Here is an 18,807-nt window from a genome sequence, read left to right on the forward strand (position 1 = left end):
GGTTTTCTTTTCCACCAGAAAAATGATTCCTTTATTTCCTATTATTTAGGCACAATAGGGACCACCGAATTTAATTAACAATGCTTCAATTATGGAATTAATTTCTAATTTTCGAAATTAATATCTACCATAATTAATTACGAATTATTCCACTAAAAATCCGTAATTGCACTCCTTATCCAATTTCGAAATTCATCCATTAAATCTTATTTAACTCCCCATATTAAGATTCAGATACTAATCAAGTAAATTAAATTACTGACGATTTAGTTTATTGATTATTTCCTTTAGACATTCGCTTAACTTATTTCATGTGTCGGATACAAAATCCACTGGCCGAATTTACACATGAAACTTATAAGCTTTCATAAAGGTATATCATCAATCTCTAAACCGAGACATGGATTCCATCAACTAGCTATTACTTCACCAATGTACATTATTATTATCCAATTTACTAGGCATGTTGACCCACAAAAGAATCTCGCCTTTTAATAAATCAAAACAATAATAATATACACAACTAATAATAATTATATCAAGATTAAGAGTATAAGTACATTTAATGGCTAGAGAGTTTATTTTATTAAATCAGTATAAAATACTTATCTCTACCTGGTCCGTTCAATACATACAAAATGTATTAGCACAAGAATTTGGAATTAAACCATTCTCATAATCAAGATAAATTATATTTAATCTTGTGCTACAATCATTCCTGATGGTTTGTCCAATTCCATCATTAGATTGTGAACTCAAACTTTATACTTATAAGAACCGATGATTTAATCTTCCGTATATAAGCTAAACTCTATACACTAAATCATCTACTATATAAGCAAAAGACACAGACTAATATATGATCTATTTAAAACTTTATTAAAATTGAATAAACAATTATTTCGTAATAAATACTATATCTAAATCAAACTCATTGTTAATAGCATATATCCCAACAAGCTACACATAGGTTCTATTTCTTTATTCTCTAATTTCTTGAAAGGCATTAAATTTCATGCTCTACAAATACTTGAAAGGGTATTCCCTCTTTCAAATAAATTTAGGTAAGAAATGAATGATGCATAAAACGAGAAAGAGAAAAAATAAAGTCATAAATAATAAGAGAGAGAATTTCAGATGGATTCAGATGAAAAAATGGAGAAAAAGGTAAAAAATTAGGAAGGACGGTGAAATATAAAGAAAGAAGGAGAAATAAAAAGAAATATAATTTATAAGAAAGGGGGAGGGGGGCTAATTAGGTGTTAGACACTGCCAGGTGGGCCATTTTAATGGCCTTTTTTTTAAATATCTTTCACGCGCTTTTGGGCTATTTGTTACACACCTTATGCCAAGAAAGTGACGAGGGGGTTTTATATGAAGGGAGATATAGTTCAAGGGGTTTTCGGGGACAGGCGATAGTTTAGCTAGGCAATTGACAAAGATTGTATAGGTTAGGCGGGTTTTAGGGTATTAACTTTTTTTATATAGTGAATAGCTCATCTCCGCGTATAGATGTAGGACAATTGATCGAACCATATTAAATATTTATATCTCTTTTTGTATATTTTTTTTATGTCTAATTTATTGACGTTGAAAATATATTTTATTAGCTTTCGCATAACATCTCATTATTTCGATTCTACCAACAAGATGGCTCAGTGGGTTGAACAGAGAGAGAAGAGTCTCAATTACACGGACAGTTTCTAAAGTGATAGTGAAAAGGGGCTTGTCAAAGCTTACCTGTTACAACTCTAAATATCTAATGTAAATCCTGCAACAAATGGGGAATGTAAATAGAGACGGATCTAGAATTTTTAAAACATGAATGTACCATTGAAAAAGTGAGAAAATGAATACTAAGCGGGAATTGATCCGTTCCTTTGGATAAATAACTAAGCATTCAATCAAATACACCGTTCAACATTTTTGAAGCATAGAAATCAACATATAACATTAGATCAATATTACGAAATATATACATAAAATATCTAGTTTAGTCAGTCCTAAATGTAAACATTCCCCCTTGTTTAACGCTTAGTGGGAATGATGTTAAAGAAAATAGGAGTAGACAAGGGTAAAAGAGAGAGTAAAAGAAGAAAGTGCTATTGTTACTATAAAATAAGTGTGCTAAACAAGCAAAGGTAAGAAGAAAAAGAGAGCCGCATGTCATATCCATGTGTAAAATGGTCTTTGATGTGGTGGGCCCAAAACTCCACTTCAACGACACCAAACCCAACTCACAATTCTAAAGAGGGCCCATTTTAGGCCCAGACAGGATGGGCCCACTTCAAAGGTAAGGAGTTTGATTGGACCATGAGTGGGGCCCATAAAGGATTAAGGAAGCACTGGATTTTATTCCTTCCCTATGAGAAAAAGGAATGGCTCTTGGCAAAAGTAAAGATGGGTACCCTCCACCCATTAGGAAATAGGAATTATAATATAAAAGAAAAGAAAAAAAAAAAAGGAAAAACCAAATTAGGGAAAAAGAAAAGAAAGGGGACAAAGTGGAAGAATGTTAATCCCATCAATCTATCTAAAGGCTTAGCTAATAAAGTTAAGATTGTCAAAAGAAAATGAAACAAAAATACAAAACCTTATTGTTTGACTTTGCCTTGCTCATCATACACCATTGATTGTACAACATAGAAATAGAACTCATATTGTCCCTATTATAGTCATAGTCAATCTTTGTATATGTCATGTCATTTTGGGGACATTCTCTCAACCAAATTTACATTTTATATGGTACATCTTTTTAACATGTTGCTTTGCATACAATCATTCTTCTTTGTTGAAATTCCGTCAATGTTTAGTCATTTCCTTTTTCTTCGTTTCTTAATCAATGTTGAGTAACTGTTTTGGGATCCGATTAAATTTGAATTCACGTCAGAAAGTTCTATAACCGCTATCTGACAAAGGAGATTTTATACTTGGGGCCCGAATCCGAAACCTCTTATTAAGATGAACGAGTGCTTATCACTCCACAACAATCCTTATTTAGTCATATCACCATTTAATAAAAGGAGAGACATAACATGTTGAATCTAATGACACAATGATACCAAAACTGCAATATACTTACAAACATGAAAGGATTTTTGTCAAAATCTTAGATTCTTTTACTTTGAAATTTTGGAAATAATTGCACTTGGTTTTAATGTATTGAGGTGGAGCAGGAAACAACAGCAAATTTTCTTTAAACGGTGGAATTGAATTCAAGCTTTTACCCATTATTTCAATTTCAAAGAAAAGAAGAAGTTTCAATCATAGTATTTATAACTTTGTCAACTAATTTGTTGAATTCTCTGTCCTAGTCCCTCCGAAAATCAAATCAATAAAATAGGACGGCATGGACAAGAGCTGAAACTTTATGTAATATCTTTGTAATCGTAATAATCTGATCATGGATTGGTCAAAGTATAAATGCTTCTCAAACACCTCTCCCCCACCCCCACCCCAACCGTACCCCACTCATTGGCAGTTCATATCCATCTTAATTTTTTTTCTTCTTACTGTTCGATATTCAAAACTCACTACTCTGATTAGTTCAAATTTATACCAGGAAATCTACTCATTGGCATAGTTACCTTTGGTGAAGGATTCAATTGAATTATCTTCATCAGAAAAATGCGCAAAAAAGGATACAAACAATTTATTCGGAATTCCATTAAAAAGTTGTTGGCTTCTCTATTTACCAAAAGTTTTCGTTATAAAGCTTGAATTTAATACCTTTTATTAAGGATGGAGTAATCTCAACTGCTTTATCGTATTCTTGGTGATTTATCCTATTATAGTTTGAAAATCAAGAAGTAACATAAAAAAAGAAAAGAAGTTGGAATATATAGATAAGAGAAGTGAGACAACATGGGATGACAAACGCCAAAGGTAAAAGGAAACCCCTGCTTTAACGCTACTCTCTTAGACCGGCTCTGTACACAACCTTTGAACCATAAAAGGGGCTGCGTTTAATGTCAAGTGTATGTAATTTTAGCCGACAAATTGGTTGGACTTGGTTCTTTAGAAAGTCTAAACAAAAAGTAATTTGGTTAAAGCTTCATTAAATCAAGACACTCACTTCTACGTATAAAATGTTGAATGTACGAATAAGAAAAAAAATAATTGCATATAAAGTATATGAATACGCAAAACTATTAGTGAATTTTTTTGAAAAAACCCACGTGAGCTTGATCTAAAACGGCCACTGTTATATCAATATTAAAAGTATTTTTGAGCTGATTTAGCCCATCACAATAGTTAGAGAGAACGAGTATGAAAATAACAGAAATAATCTTATGTTGCCCATGAACCCTGTAATTTTTGTCCAAACTCTGTATTTGTCTTATAAGATTATTGAATTATGCATAAATTATTAATTTAGAATCTACTGTTTTTTTTATCTAATTAGATAAGGGGTATGAATGGAAAATGGAGGCAAACGAAAAGTTTGAAGTATTTCCTTTACTAATGTACTTTGTCACTAATCGAAAAATAGAAAGAAAATTTTTGTGCTTATATAGAGAAGCACATCTTCTAACTCTTAAAGAGTTGAAAAGAAGTGGTGTCTCACGCTGTCGTTACTCGCTCAGCTCGTCTTCGGCTTCGATCAGTTGATATGGTTGACACCATTTCAAACGAAGAGGCATCTTGGCACCTGTTGAAACCCAAATCGTTGGCTATAAATACAGAGGAGTAGCCTCATTTTTCAACACTGAAAATCTGCATTCTCTCCACTCTCTTATGTATTTCTGCACTATTTTTCCAAAGCATAACGTAAGCATAAGTGTGGTTTACTGTCGTTTGTTGAGTTCGACGAAATTTTGTAATTTTCATTGCCGGTATTACAGAATAGTTGTTCCGTTCTATTCCGGAAGGGGCTAATCCAATAACCTTGGGCAACAATGAGGGGATTAAATTCCTTAAGGAAACATAGTTTTCTGTTAAGCTCTGAACTTTTATTTATTCTGTTTCTATTCTCTTTCTGTTTCTATTTTGTTTTGTTTTGTTTTTTGCAAAAATTATTTTCAAACACAGGTTGATAACAAGCTTAAGAAATTTTGTTTTTATATTCTGTGTTCATCTTACTTTCTAATTTGTGAGACTAAAATCCTAGCGATTTTCTACTTCCGTTTTGGAGATTAAAATTTTCGGATTTTCTACTCCACTTTGAGATTAATGTTTCTGTGACTTTCTACTAAATTCAAGATTAAATTCCTCGTAATTTTTTACTCGGTTGTTTGTATTCGATTTGAAGATATAAAAACTTCACCGACTTATTAATTCTGGTTGTGTCAATTTCTTTTACAGAAAAATGACAACAAGTACGGAACAATAGAATGGTACTGTTGGGATTATTACTGCTAGAATGGCTACTGCGTCTTTAAGTCGCACAACGCCTGCACCGGTGATGGCACTAGCACAAAAGCTCGAAAAAATTTTCGGCGTGGACTTTAATCGTTGGCTGCAGAAATGTTCTTCTACCTAACCACACTCAATTTGCAGCGCTTCATCAGCGAGGACGTTCCAGATTTGGGAGAAGAAACTCCTGAAAATGAGTGATTTGTGGTCACGGTATGGAAGCATTCTGACTTCTTATGCAAAAATTATTTTTAAGTTGCTTGGAAGGCGGCACGTACAATGTTATAGCATCGTGAAACATCAAGAGAGTTGTGGAATGCTCTTGAAAAGAAATACAAGAGTGAAGATGTTGGACTTAAGAATTTTGTGGCCGCCAAATTTCTAGATATTAAAATGGTTGACGACAAATGTGTCATAACACAAGTCTAAGAATTGCAAGTTATTGTTTATGACCTCCTTGCCGAAGGTATAAACCAAGTCGATATTTTTATTCAAGATATTGATTGTTTTAATTGAAGGTATAGTCATAAATGAAACATTTATTGAAAAGTTGCCTCCGATATGGAAGGACTTTAAGAATTACTTGAAATATAAGCGTAAGGAGGTGACGCTTGAAGACCTTATTGTTCGTCTACGTATTGAATGGGGAAATAAGGCTACTGAGAAGAAGTCACACGGTAACTCAATAATAATGGGAGCAAATATTATTGAGGAAGTGTCTACAAGCAACAAAAAGAGAAAGAAGCCGCATGGACCTAAAATCTACCCGAGCAAGAAGTTCAAAGGTAATTTCCACAATTGTGGAAAGGTTGGACATAAGGCCGTGGACTGCCGTGCACCGAAGAAGGACAAGAAGAAGAGTCAAACAAACATGGTTGAAAAGAATGATGAAACGGGGGACTTTTATGTCATGTTATCTGAATGCAGCTTGGTAGGAAATCCCAAGGAGTGGTGGATTAATTCTAGATTCACTCGTCATGTTTGTGGTAACAAAGAGTTGTTTGCCTCGTATGTTCCCGCAGGACTTGACAAGACTATCTTTATGGGAAACTCCGCAACAACAAAAATTGAAGGAGTTTGGAAGATATCTTTGAAGATGACTTCGAGTAAAGTTGTGACTCTAAACAATGTTCTCCATGTTCCTGAAATACGCAGGAATTTGGTCTTTGCTGGACATCTTATCAAGAATGGATTTAAGTATTTGTTTGTTTCTGAAAAAGTTGTAATAAGTAAGAATAATGTGTATGTAGGAAAATGTTACCTAACTGTGGGCATTTTCAAGTTGAATGTAATAGCTATTGATATCAATAACGTTCAAGCTTCTTCTTACTTACTTGAGTCAAATAATTTATGGCATGTACGTTTAGGTCACGTCAACTTCAAAACTATACGAAAAATGGTTAACTTGAAAGTACTGTCAAAATTTGGATGCAATAATTTGAAATACCAAATATGTATGGAATCTAAGTATGTTAAACATCTTATAAGTCAGTTGAAAGGAATTCAAATCCTTTAGACTTAATTCATACAGATATTTGCGACATGAAGTCAATACCATCTCGCAGTGGGAAAAAGTATTTCATAACTTTTATTGACGATAGTACTGGATATTGCTATATTTACTTACTTAATAGTAAAGATGAAGCAATCGAGGCACTCAAGTAATAAAAAAATGAAGTTGAAACGCAGCTAATCAAAAAGATCAAAAACGATAAGAAGTGATAAGGGTGGCGAATATGAATCAACCTTTTGAAGAAGTATGTTTGGACTATGGTATTATTCACCAATCAACTGCCCCTTACTCACCGCAATCTAATAGAATTGTGGAAAGAAAGAACAAAAAATTAAAGGAGATGATAAATGCCTTGTTGATAAGTTCGGGTTTAACCCAGAACTTATGGGGGAAGCAATTCTTACAGCTAACCAAATACATATCGAGTTCCCCATAGCAAAACTCAATCCATTCCATATGAAAAAATGAAAAGGTTGGAAACCTAACTTAAAATATTTTAAAGTGTGGGGGTGTTTGGTTAAAGTGCAAGTTCCTAAACCTAAAAGGGAGAAGATTGGACAGAAAATGGTTGATTACGTTTTCATAAGATATGCAAGAAATAGTAAGGCATATCGCTTTCTAGTTCATAAATTAGAAAATTCCGACATTCATATTAATAAGGTAATCGAATCCGATAATGTTGAATTCTTTGAGTATTTATCGGTACAAAAATGAATGTGAGACGTCTAGTGAAAAATCTAAGCGACCTCGAGAATAAGCAAATGAAAGTACATTTAACGAGGAAAATCCAAAACGTAGTAAACGTCAAAAGATAACTACTTTCTTTGGACCAGACTTTCTAACATTTTTATTGGAAAATGAGCCTCAAATGTTTAAAGAAGCAATGTCTTCCTCGGAAGCAAAATATTGGAAAGCGACAGTTAATAATGAGATAGAATCCATATTAAGTAATCATACTTGAGAATCGATTCATTTTCCTCCAAGATATAAACTTTTGAGTTCTAAGTGGATTTTCAAAAGGAAAATGAAAACTGATGGTACTATTGACAAATATAAGGCAATACTAGTTGTCAAAGGCTTTAGACAATGAGAATGTCTTGATTATTGTGATGCACACTCGCCGGTAACGAGGATTACATCTATTAGGGTGCTAATAGCATTAACCGCCGTGTATGGTCTTGAAATCCATCAAATGGATGTAAAGATATCCTTCTTAAATGGATATTTGGAGTAAGAAATTTATATGAAACAACCCGAAGGGTTTGTGGTTCCCGAAAAAAAAGGTGTTACGACATATCAAGTCACTTTACGAATTGAAACAAGCACCCAAACAATACAACAACAACAACAACGACCCAGTATAATCCCACAAGTGGGGTCTGGGGAGGGTAATATATACGCAGACCTTACCCCTACCCCGAAGGGTAGAGAGACTGTTTCCAGGAGACCCTCAGCTCAAAAAGGTAATAGGAGCTGATATATTAGTACCATAAAAATGCATAATAAATAAAAGCAATATAAGGGATATGAAATACAAAATACGAAATACGAAATACGAAATAGATGGTTGGTATAGTAAAACTATCAGGTAAAGCCCTGCATCAAAAGACGACCAATGACATTCTTAGTCTAACTCCTAACTAGCTAGTTTCACTCTATTGTGCTGTAGAAATATTCACAACTTTCCCCTAACCTACAACCTTAATGCTCGACCTCCATAATTCCCTGTCAAGGGCCATGTCCTCAGTAATCCTAAGTCGCGCCATGTCCTGTCTGATCACCTCTCCCCAATACTTCTTAGGTCGCCCTCTACCTCTCCACGTGCCCGCTACAGCCAGTCGCTCACACCTCCTCACCGGTGCATCAGTGTTCCTCCTCTGAATGTGCCCGAACCATCTGAGTCTCACTTCCCGCATCTTGTCCTCCATGGGGGCCACACCCACCTTCTCTCGAATATCTTCATTCCTAATCTTATCCATCCTTGTATTCCCGCACATCCACCTCAACATCCTCATCTCTGCTACTTTCATCTTCTGGATGTGTGAGTTCTTTACCGGCCAACATTCAGTTCCATACAACATTGCAGGCCTAACCACTGCTCTATAAAACTTACCTTTTAGTAACGGTGGCACTTTCTTGTCACACAAGACTCCCGACGCTAACCTCCACTTCATCCACCCCACCCCTATACGGTGTGTGACATCCTCGTCAATCTCTCCGATCCCCTGAATAACTAATCCAAGGTACTTGAAACTAACCCTCTTGGGAATGACTTGAGAGTCAAGCCTCACTTCAACTCCCGCTTCCGTCGGCTCAACTCCAAATTTGCACTCGAGGTATTCCGTCTTCGTCCTGCTCAACTTGAAACCTTTAGACTCAAGAGCATGTCTCCAAATCTCTAGCCTCTCGTTGACGCCGCCTCGTGTCTCGTCAATTAGAATAATGTCATCAGCAAATAGCATGCACCATGGCACCTCCCCTTGAATATGATGAGTCAGTGCATCCATCACCAGGGCAAATAGGAATGGGCTGAGCGCAGACCCTTGGTGCAACCCCATAATAACTGGAAAGTGCAATGGTATGCGAAATTTGACAAAACAATGTTGGCAAATGGATTTAAGGTTAATGAGTGTGATAATGTGTTTACATTAAAAACACTTCAAATCATATAGTCATTGTATGTTTATATGTTAATAATGAGCAAATATATTGCAGATATAAATGCTACTAAGCATATGCTTGCTAGCAAGTTTGATATGAAAGACTTAGTTGTCACGTCCTTAGTTGTTAACTAAGTACACGTGCGACACTTGAAAACTCACTCACGATCTTGCACAACTTGCTCACATTCTTGCTATGTCAAGTCAGCCTTACTACACTCAAGATCGCTAAGAGAATGAAAGAAAGAACACAAGAGAATTGTTAAAGGAGGCTTTGTATTAGAGAGAACTTGAATTGTTTGCTTGGTGAATTACAAATGAGTGGCCCCCTTTATATACTAGTCTCCTAGGGGCTAGTTTGTAAATATTAATTATTATACAAGTTCTTGATATTTACAAGATAAGGGCTTTCTCTAGAATTCTCTACAAGCCTAGAAGATTCCAAGGACTTTCTTAGCAAATCCATAAGGATCTAGGTTCTTCCTAAGGAAATGTCCATACCTCTCTAGAATCTTCTCACAAATGCTAGCCTTATTCTTATGTAAGCTTCCAAATGGCATTAATATATGCCAAATGGCACCTATATGCATGATGATATGGCGGGTCATGATACTCTCCCCCACCCAATATTTCGACGACCGTGGCGCATTGTTGTTGCATAAACTCTCGGATCTTATCTTTGAATTGCCACAAGTCTTCATATCGTTCCCACGTGGCCTCCTCCGGTGATTGCCCTTTCCAATGGACGAGGAACATAGCAGTGGCTTTTTGCCCTTGTTTTTGCCTGGCCTGGTAATCTATAATAGCCTCAATCTCCCAATCATGCGAGGCGGTGATAGTCATTGGCGCTCAACTTGATTGGCCTCTACTTGGATCATCCTTATCTTTATGATATGGCTTAAGCATGCTGGCATGGAAGACAGGGTAGATCTTAAGTTACGATGGCATGTCAAGCTTGTATGAGATTTTGCGTACCTTGGCGACAATCTTAAATGGCCCCTCATACTTACGTATCAGATTCTGATGCATGCCCCATAGTGCCTTGAACTGTCTTGGGTTAAACTTCACCATGACCATCTCCCTAACTCTATAGTATGTGGGACACCGCTTATGGTCCGCAAAATGCTTCATATTCTTAGCTGCCTTATCCAAGTAGGACTTAGTAGTGTCGAGCTGCTCCTCCATCCTTTGGCCATATGATAAGCCCCCAAACTCTTTCCCTCGAAGGAGGCCGGTAATGAATGTGGAGTTTGCGGTTGTTGGCCTGTGGCTAGCTCAAATGGTGTCCGCCCAGTGGACTCACTCCACTGCAAGTTATAAGAGAATTGGGCTATGTCTAGGAGCTTTGCCCAATCTTTCTGATGCGCGCTTACATAGTGCCTCAAGTAGCATTCTAGTAAGGCCTTGACCCGTTCCATTTGTCCATCCATTTGTAGATGGAAACTAGTAGAAAAGTGTAGTTCCGTGCCAAGTATGTCGAACAACTCTCTCCAAAAGTTTCCAGTGAAGCGGGGGTCTCGATCACTGATCATATGCCTTGGTAAGCCCCAATATTTTACCACGTTCTTAAAGAATAGCTTGGCGGCTTCCTTAGCTATGCAACCCGGTGAGGCGGGCATAAAAGTGGCATATTTGGAAAATCTATCCACAACCACCATAATAGTACCATAACCGTCAGACTTTGGTAGGCAAGTGATGTCCATAGTCACGCTCTCCCATGGATGCTCTGTAACTGATAATAGCTCCAAAAGTTCTCCAGGTTGCTGTTCAACCTTGTCCTGTTGACAGATAAGACAAGTCTGCACATAGCACTCTATGTCATCTCGCATGCGTGGCCAATAGTAGACTGACTCAACCAAGGCCCTAGTGCGACGTTGACCTGGATGACCAGCCCATATTGTGTCATGAATCTCCCTTATGATCCATCGTCTAATGTCTTCAAACTTAGGAACATAGACCCGCCGACCTGTGGTAAGTAGTAGGCTGTCTTCTATCCAAAACCGTCTCGTCTTGCCTTTGTTAGCTAACTCGATAAGCTGTCTGGCTGCTGGATCATGCTGTATGCCTTCTTTTATAGCCTCCCAAATGTCCCATCTCACTAAAGTGATTGCAGCAAGCTCGGCTTTCCGGATCAAGGTATCGGCTACAACATTACCTTTTCCCGGCTTATACTCCAGCGCATAATCAAACTCGGCTAAGAAATCCTGCCACCTAGCCTGCTTTGGTGTGATCTTCTTCTGTGTCTGAAAGTAGCTAGTAGCCACATTATCAGTCTTGACCACGAACCTCGACCGGAGCAGATAATGTCTCCATGTACGAAGACAATGCACAATGACAGTCATTTCCTTCTCTTGCACCATGTAACGCCGCTCCGTCTCATTTAACTTGCGGCACTCAAATGCTATGAGATGTTTATCCTGCACCAGGACACCCCCAATGGCGAAGTCTGAGGCATCTGTGTGCACCTCAAATGTCTTGGAAAAGTCAGGTAATACCAAGACTGGCTCCTCTGTTACAGTTGCCTTAAGGCATTCAAATGCCTTTTGACAATGCTCCGTCCAAACTCATGGCTTGTTCTTCTTTAGCAACTTAGTCAATGGTGCGGCCTTTGCTGAGTATCCATTGATGAATCGACGATAGTAGTTAACAAGGCCAAGGAAGGATCTCAACTTAGTTACCTTTATGGGTGCCTCCCACTCTTGGATAGCATGTACCTTAGCCTCGTCCATGCGTAGCTCGCCATTGCTAATGACATGGCCCAAGAAGTGCACCTTTGATTGTGCAAACTCGCACTTCTCTCTATCTTGATGTATAGCTCGTTCTCCAGCAAGACTTGGAAAACCTTCCTTAAGTGCTCCATGTGTTCCTCCAAGGTGTTGCTGTAGATGACTATGTCATCTAGGTAGACTACCACGAACTGATCAAGGTAGGGATGAAAAATCTTGTTCATAAGGGTGCAAAATGTGACCGGTGAATTGGTTAAGACGAAGGGCATCACCAACCACTCAAAGGCTCTATATCTCATCACACATGCTGTCTTTGGCTCATCCCCTTCCGCAATGCGAACCTGGTAGTAGCCCTTTTGAAGATCCACCTTGGTAAAGTACTTGGCTAGCCCAAGTCTATCGAACAAATTAGCAATGAGCGGGATCGGGTACTTATTCTTCATTGTAACCTTATTAAGTGCTCGGTAGTTTATGCACAAGCGCAACGATCCATCCTTCTTATTCTGGAACAATACTGGTGCACCGAAAGGTGCCTTTGATGGGCGAATGTGACTAGCATCCAGCAACTCTTTCAATTGTTTCTTGAGCTCCTCCAGCTCGGGTGATGCCATACGATATGGGGCAAATGCGGGTGGCTTAGCCCCTGGCTCCAACTCAATCTTGTGATCCACCTCTCGCCTAGGCGGCAAGTACTTAGGTAACTCCTCGGGCATGACATCTTTGTTCTCCTCAAGCAACTTCTCTATGCAAGGCGACACTGTCTCTTGAAAATTCTTGTCTTCCTCTAGACTTGCAATGGTTGCCACAAATGTCGGCTCCCCCTTCTTGATCCCCTTGACAACCTAAATAGCTAAGAGTTGTGCTTGGATCTGTCTGTGTGGCATAGTCACTGTAGGTACCATGCAAGCTCCTTCTCGCTCCATAACCAAGATACGTTGGAGGTAGGGGTCGATTAAAGTATGACTATGTCTAAAGAACTCTTGCTCCAGTATGATGTCAAAGATATCCATAACGGTCAAGGAAAAGTTTATCATACCTTTCCAAGTTCCCAATTTGACACCAACTCTATTAGCTACCCCACGAGCATTTTGTATCTCGGCATTCACGGTCTTGACGCGAGAGTTGGTTGGAGCAAGCTTCAATTCTAGTCTCTTTGCGGCAGCCTTAGTCACAAAATTATGAGTTGCTCCAGTATCCACCATTGCACGAGTGGGCTTGTTGTTGATGGTGAGATCCACGTACTAATTGCCATTCTCAGTAGGTTGGATAGCTTGCTTTGTGATAACACCACATAATCTGATCATACCCAACTGTGCGGTTTCCAAACTCTCTCCTTGTGGTTGCTCCTTCCGCTCGCGTACCATGGAACTGAGGCTATTGAGGTCAGGACAATTCCTGAAGCCATGTGGCCCTCCGCATATATAACATCCCTTCTTCTCACCCCGTACCTTTTTCTCGGCATAGCCCTGACGGCCACTCGACTTTTTGAAATCTTGAGCCTTGGAGTATTGTTGTTGTATCTCCTTGACTTTGCCACGGTCTCCCTCACCTTTGACATTGTTAACCTTTGACTCCTTGCCATTGCCTTTGTCGTGCTTGTCATGCCTGAAATCCATCAATGATTCGGCCTCCACTATGGCTTGGTCTATATCAGTGACTTGTCGGCGTTGCAACGCCTGCTTAGCCCAATTTTGCAGCCCGTCCATGAAGTGGAACAACAAGTCATCATTGGTCAGGTTGGGGATTTGAAGCATAAGGGTAATGAACTCATTAACATAGTTACGTATGCTCCCTATTTGCTTCAATTCCCTAAGTTTGTGCCTTGCCTCGTACAAGACATTGTTTGGAAAGAACTGTTGCATGAACTCCGCTTTGAACTAATCCCATGTGCTAATAGCACATAGACCTTTATCCACGTCGGCCATCTTCCTTCTCTACCATAGCATGGCAGTCTCTGAGAGGTACAATACCACAGTGTTGATCTTGGCCTCGTCGTCCCTCACTTTGCCGTGCCTGAAGTATTTCTCCAAGTTCCAAAGGAAGTTTTCCACTTCATGTGCATCACGAACACCATTGAACACCGGGGGTTTGGGAGCCTCGATCTTGGCCTCCCTCGTCACCACAACATTGTTGGCTACCTCGGTCACGCCAGCATTGACATGCTCCTCGAGTGACTCTATCTTTGCCTTCATAGCATCGATAGTACTCAAATCCTCCATGAGTCTGCACTCTAAGGCAGTGATGGTTTGCCTTAGTTCCATCTCTGTCTGTGTACGTACCTCCAAGTCATTTCGGATACTCTCAATCTCTTCAAGAGTGTGCCCCTCAAGAACATTAAGGGTGCCTTTCACCTTCCCCAAGCGTTGGCCAAAGATCTCCACGGCGTCCATTCCCGCGTTCATCTTCATCACCCACTCTTTACCAAGCGAGACGTCCTCTAGAAGGACCTCCACTTCATCTTTGCTCGCCTCTGTGGCATATGGTTCTTGGGATGTAAGCCCTTCGTTTGACACAACCTCAGGTGGCACCTCCTGGCTCTTGTTGGTGGCATTCCTCTTTTTGCTACGACCGCTCTTACCAATAGCATCCTGGATGACATTGGCTTAGGTGTTGGCAACGGTAGTTTCTCCGTCGTTCGCCATTCTCTTAGTTGAAACCTTCGCTCTGATACCATGTTTTCACGTCCTTAGTTGTTAACTAAGTACATGTGCGGCACTTGACAACTCTCACGATCTTGCACAACTTGCTCACGTTCTTGCTATGTCAAGTCAGCCCTACTACACTCAAGATCGCTAAGATAATGAAAGAAAGAACACAAAAGAATTGTTAAACGAAGCTTTGTATTAGAGAGAACTTGAATTGTTTGCTTGGTGAATTACAAATGAGTGACCCCCTTTATATACTAGTCTCCTAGGGGCTAGTGTGTAAATATTAATTATTATACAAGTCCTTGATATTTACAAGATAAGGGCTTTCTCTAGAATTCTCTACAAGCCTAGAAGATTCCAAGGACTTTCTTAGCAAATCCATAAGGATCTAGGTTATTCCTAAGGAAATGTCCATACCTCTCTAGAATCTTTTCACAAATGCTAGCCTTCTTCTTATGTAAGCTTCCAAATGGCATTAATATATGCCAAATGGCGCCTATGTGGCATGATGACATGGCGTGTCATCACACTTAGGAGTTGCCGATTTAATTCTAGGAATTAAAATCCAAAGGACTCCTCAAGGATTGGCGTTGTCTCAATCTCATTACGTAAAAATGGTTCTTGAAAAATTCAAAGTATTTAGATTTCAAGTCTCAAAGACCCCAATTGATGTAAATGTGGCTCTTACAAAGAATCTAGGTCAAAGCAAAGCTTAGCTGGATTATGCTCGTGTGTTGGGAAGTTTAATATACATCATGAATTATACACGTCCTGATATAGCTTGTGTAGTAAATAAACTGAGTCGTTACACAAGTAATCTCGACCAAACTCATTAGATGGTAATGAAACGAGTTTTGGGGTATTTAAGACATACCGAAGATTATGCTTTACACTACAGTAAGTATCCTGCGGTAATTGAAGGATAAAGTGATGCAAATTGGATCATTGGATCATCATAAACAAAGTCCACAAGTGGATATGTTTTTACCATTGGTGGAGGGGCAGTTTCTTGGAAATCATCTAAACAGACATGCATTGCTCGCTCTACAATGAAGTCTGAGTTTATAACTTTAGATAAGGCTGGAGAAGAAGCTGAATAGCTCCGAAATTTCTTGAAAGATATTCCATTTTGGCCCAAACTAGCGGCTCAAATATGCATATATCGTGATAATCAAGCAGCAATAGAAAGGGCTGGAAGCATTATGTATAACGAAAAATCTTGTCACATACGATAAAGACATAATACTGTTAGACAATTACCCTCTAGTGGAATTATCACATTGACTATGTAAAGTCAAAAGATAATGTGTCGGATTCCCTTATAAAAGGCCTAAATAGATAGGCGGTTGATAAATCATTAAACAAAAATGGGACTATGGCCGAGAACAAGCCACTGTGGCGGTAACTCTACCTAGAGGAGTGGAGATTCCAAGATCTAGGTTCAAGGAGATCAAACAAAGTCATTAGTGACGGTTCAACATTGTCAAATAAAATTTTGGTATATTCTCATGATGAGACAATGTTCAGTACCAAGGATAACGAGTTAAGGCTTTGTAATGGATTCTAATTTTGATACGGAGTATATCAAATAGTGTATCTATGGGATAATACGTTTAGGAATCACATATATAAGTGTGAAGTGTTAGCCTCTTCAAGGAGAATTCTGTTAGTCCAATTCTCTACGCACTTATGAACCAGGCGGTGTTCATGGCTAGAACGAAAATAACAATGAGAACCAAAGGCAGTTAAAGGTTGATTGTGTGACTTATGGCTGTCTAGGTATACACCAAAGTTCGACGGTTCAAAGATATCAAATCTAGCGATTGACCGAGTATATCCAACATAAGTTGACTACGAAAATCTCAAAGGGAAACGTACTTATCCATGTGCGATTAATAATTGCTTGTAAATCATACAGTTTTTCATGCATGCATATTTTCAGATAGTCATTCCCCATTCATGTGGGGGTTTGCTGAGTTTTTTTATCTAATTAAATAAGAGGTGTGAATAGGAAATAGAGAAAAAAGATTTGGAGGGAAACGAAAAATTTGAAGTGTTTCCTTTACTAATGCACTTTGTCCTCATCGGAAAATAAAAAGGAAATCTTTGTGCTTATATAGAAAAGCACATCTTCTAGCTCTTAAAGAGTTGAGACGGAGTGGTGCCTCGCGTCGTCATCGTCGTCGCTCGCTCGGCTTCGGCTTCGGTCAATTGATTGATTGATAATTTTTTGGACCAAATTTAATTCTAGTTTTTTGTTATTTAGTTTCTTTTCTAATATTTTTTTGCGGAATTTTTAATTTAAAATTTGCGATTCGCAGCGGCCAAATTCGCGACTAACAGAATTTTAGTTCTACCAAACAGACACCATTTCAAACGAAATCAGAGTGTGTTAAAGAGTGTCTTTTGAGCTACTTAGTCTAATATGAATGTCATAATGTTGTGATCTTAAGATTTTTTTGTGCGGACTTAGTCTAATATAAAAGTCACGATGTTGTGATCTGTTTATGGTGCATATAACTATATTGTTAGGGTGAGCATAAAAAGCTCTACATTATTAGCAACAAAAAAAGACGGAAAACTAAATATAGAGTGAAGGGATACTATTAATGATGTGAGATTTTTTAGCGGAAACATTATATGGGATTAACCCAAAGAGAACAATACCGTACTATATTAAAAGCATCTTTGGAATAAATTTACACAACAACTATGGTTATGGGGGACACATACGGAGATAGTGGAATAATGGCGTGGAGCTAAGTTTATTACCTTTACCGATGATAGCTTGGAGAAGAAGCTAGAATGTGGTTTCAGTGGTCGTAAATACTCGGAAGCACATAGTAAATCTCCAGATAAATCCACAAGGTGATAGGGCATGCGTGACTTAGTTTTTGGGGCTTGGTGACGAGCCATGTGGAATTTTGTTCGAAAAAGTGATTATTGGGATATATGAACAAAAGTCTTATATTAGTAACCAACAGGGGAAAAAAGAAGGAAGATACGTAGAATATGTACGACTATCTTAATGATGTGCGGTATTTTGGAGAAAATTATGCGAATTTAACAAAAAATGATGTTAAGCAGAACAAGAAGGGTAGTTTAAATTTGCCAATGTACATTAGTTCTCAAACTTAACTTTATGGTTCTACACTTGTGCATAATTTGGTAAATACCGAATTATCGTACCGAAATCGAAAATTTTGGTATTTGGTATACGGTATTTTGATATTTGGTATGGTATTTGGTTTAAGTTTTAAAAAAAATTGGTATTAGGTATGGTATTTGGTATTTTAAAATAAAATATCGAAATACCGATACCTTACCGAAATATATATTATATTACACAAAACATATATTATCAATTATAACACAAATATAAAAAATCTAAAATTTTACTTTCCTTTATTCTCTAAGTTCATCAATTAACTCTAAACAAGTAACAAGACGTTTCTAATGATAAAATATTCTTTTATGTATAATTTTCTCTATTTGGGTCGATATTTGCTAGTTTTGGACAAAATATTTGTAAACAAACATTTTCAGTTTTGTATTTTTGAGTATTTTAATTAAGAATATTAGAGTCTATGGCTCTATGCACTAGTTAGTATTCAAACCGAATAAACCGAAGTTACCGAACCGAAAGGAGAAAAACCAAACCATACCGAATTTAATTAGGTACGGTATTGGTATAGAATTTTAAGAAACTGAATATCGAACTGAAATGTCTAAATAGCATACCACACCGACCGACGAACACCCCTATTCTACACTTGATCGATGCACTCTTGTGCCCCTCGTTAGATGTTTGTCGTTTCTTGCTAAATAAAAATCCTAATATTTTCCTAGTTTGGATAAAGAGGCAAACAAATCTAGTTGTTGTTGGCAAGAGAGTCTTAGATATT

This window comes from Nicotiana tabacum, chromosome 18, assembly GCF_000715075.1.
Source record: "Nicotiana tabacum cultivar K326 chromosome 18, ASM71507v2, whole genome shotgun sequence".
NCBI lineage: Eukaryota > Viridiplantae > Streptophyta > Magnoliopsida > Solanales > Solanaceae > Nicotiana > Nicotiana tabacum.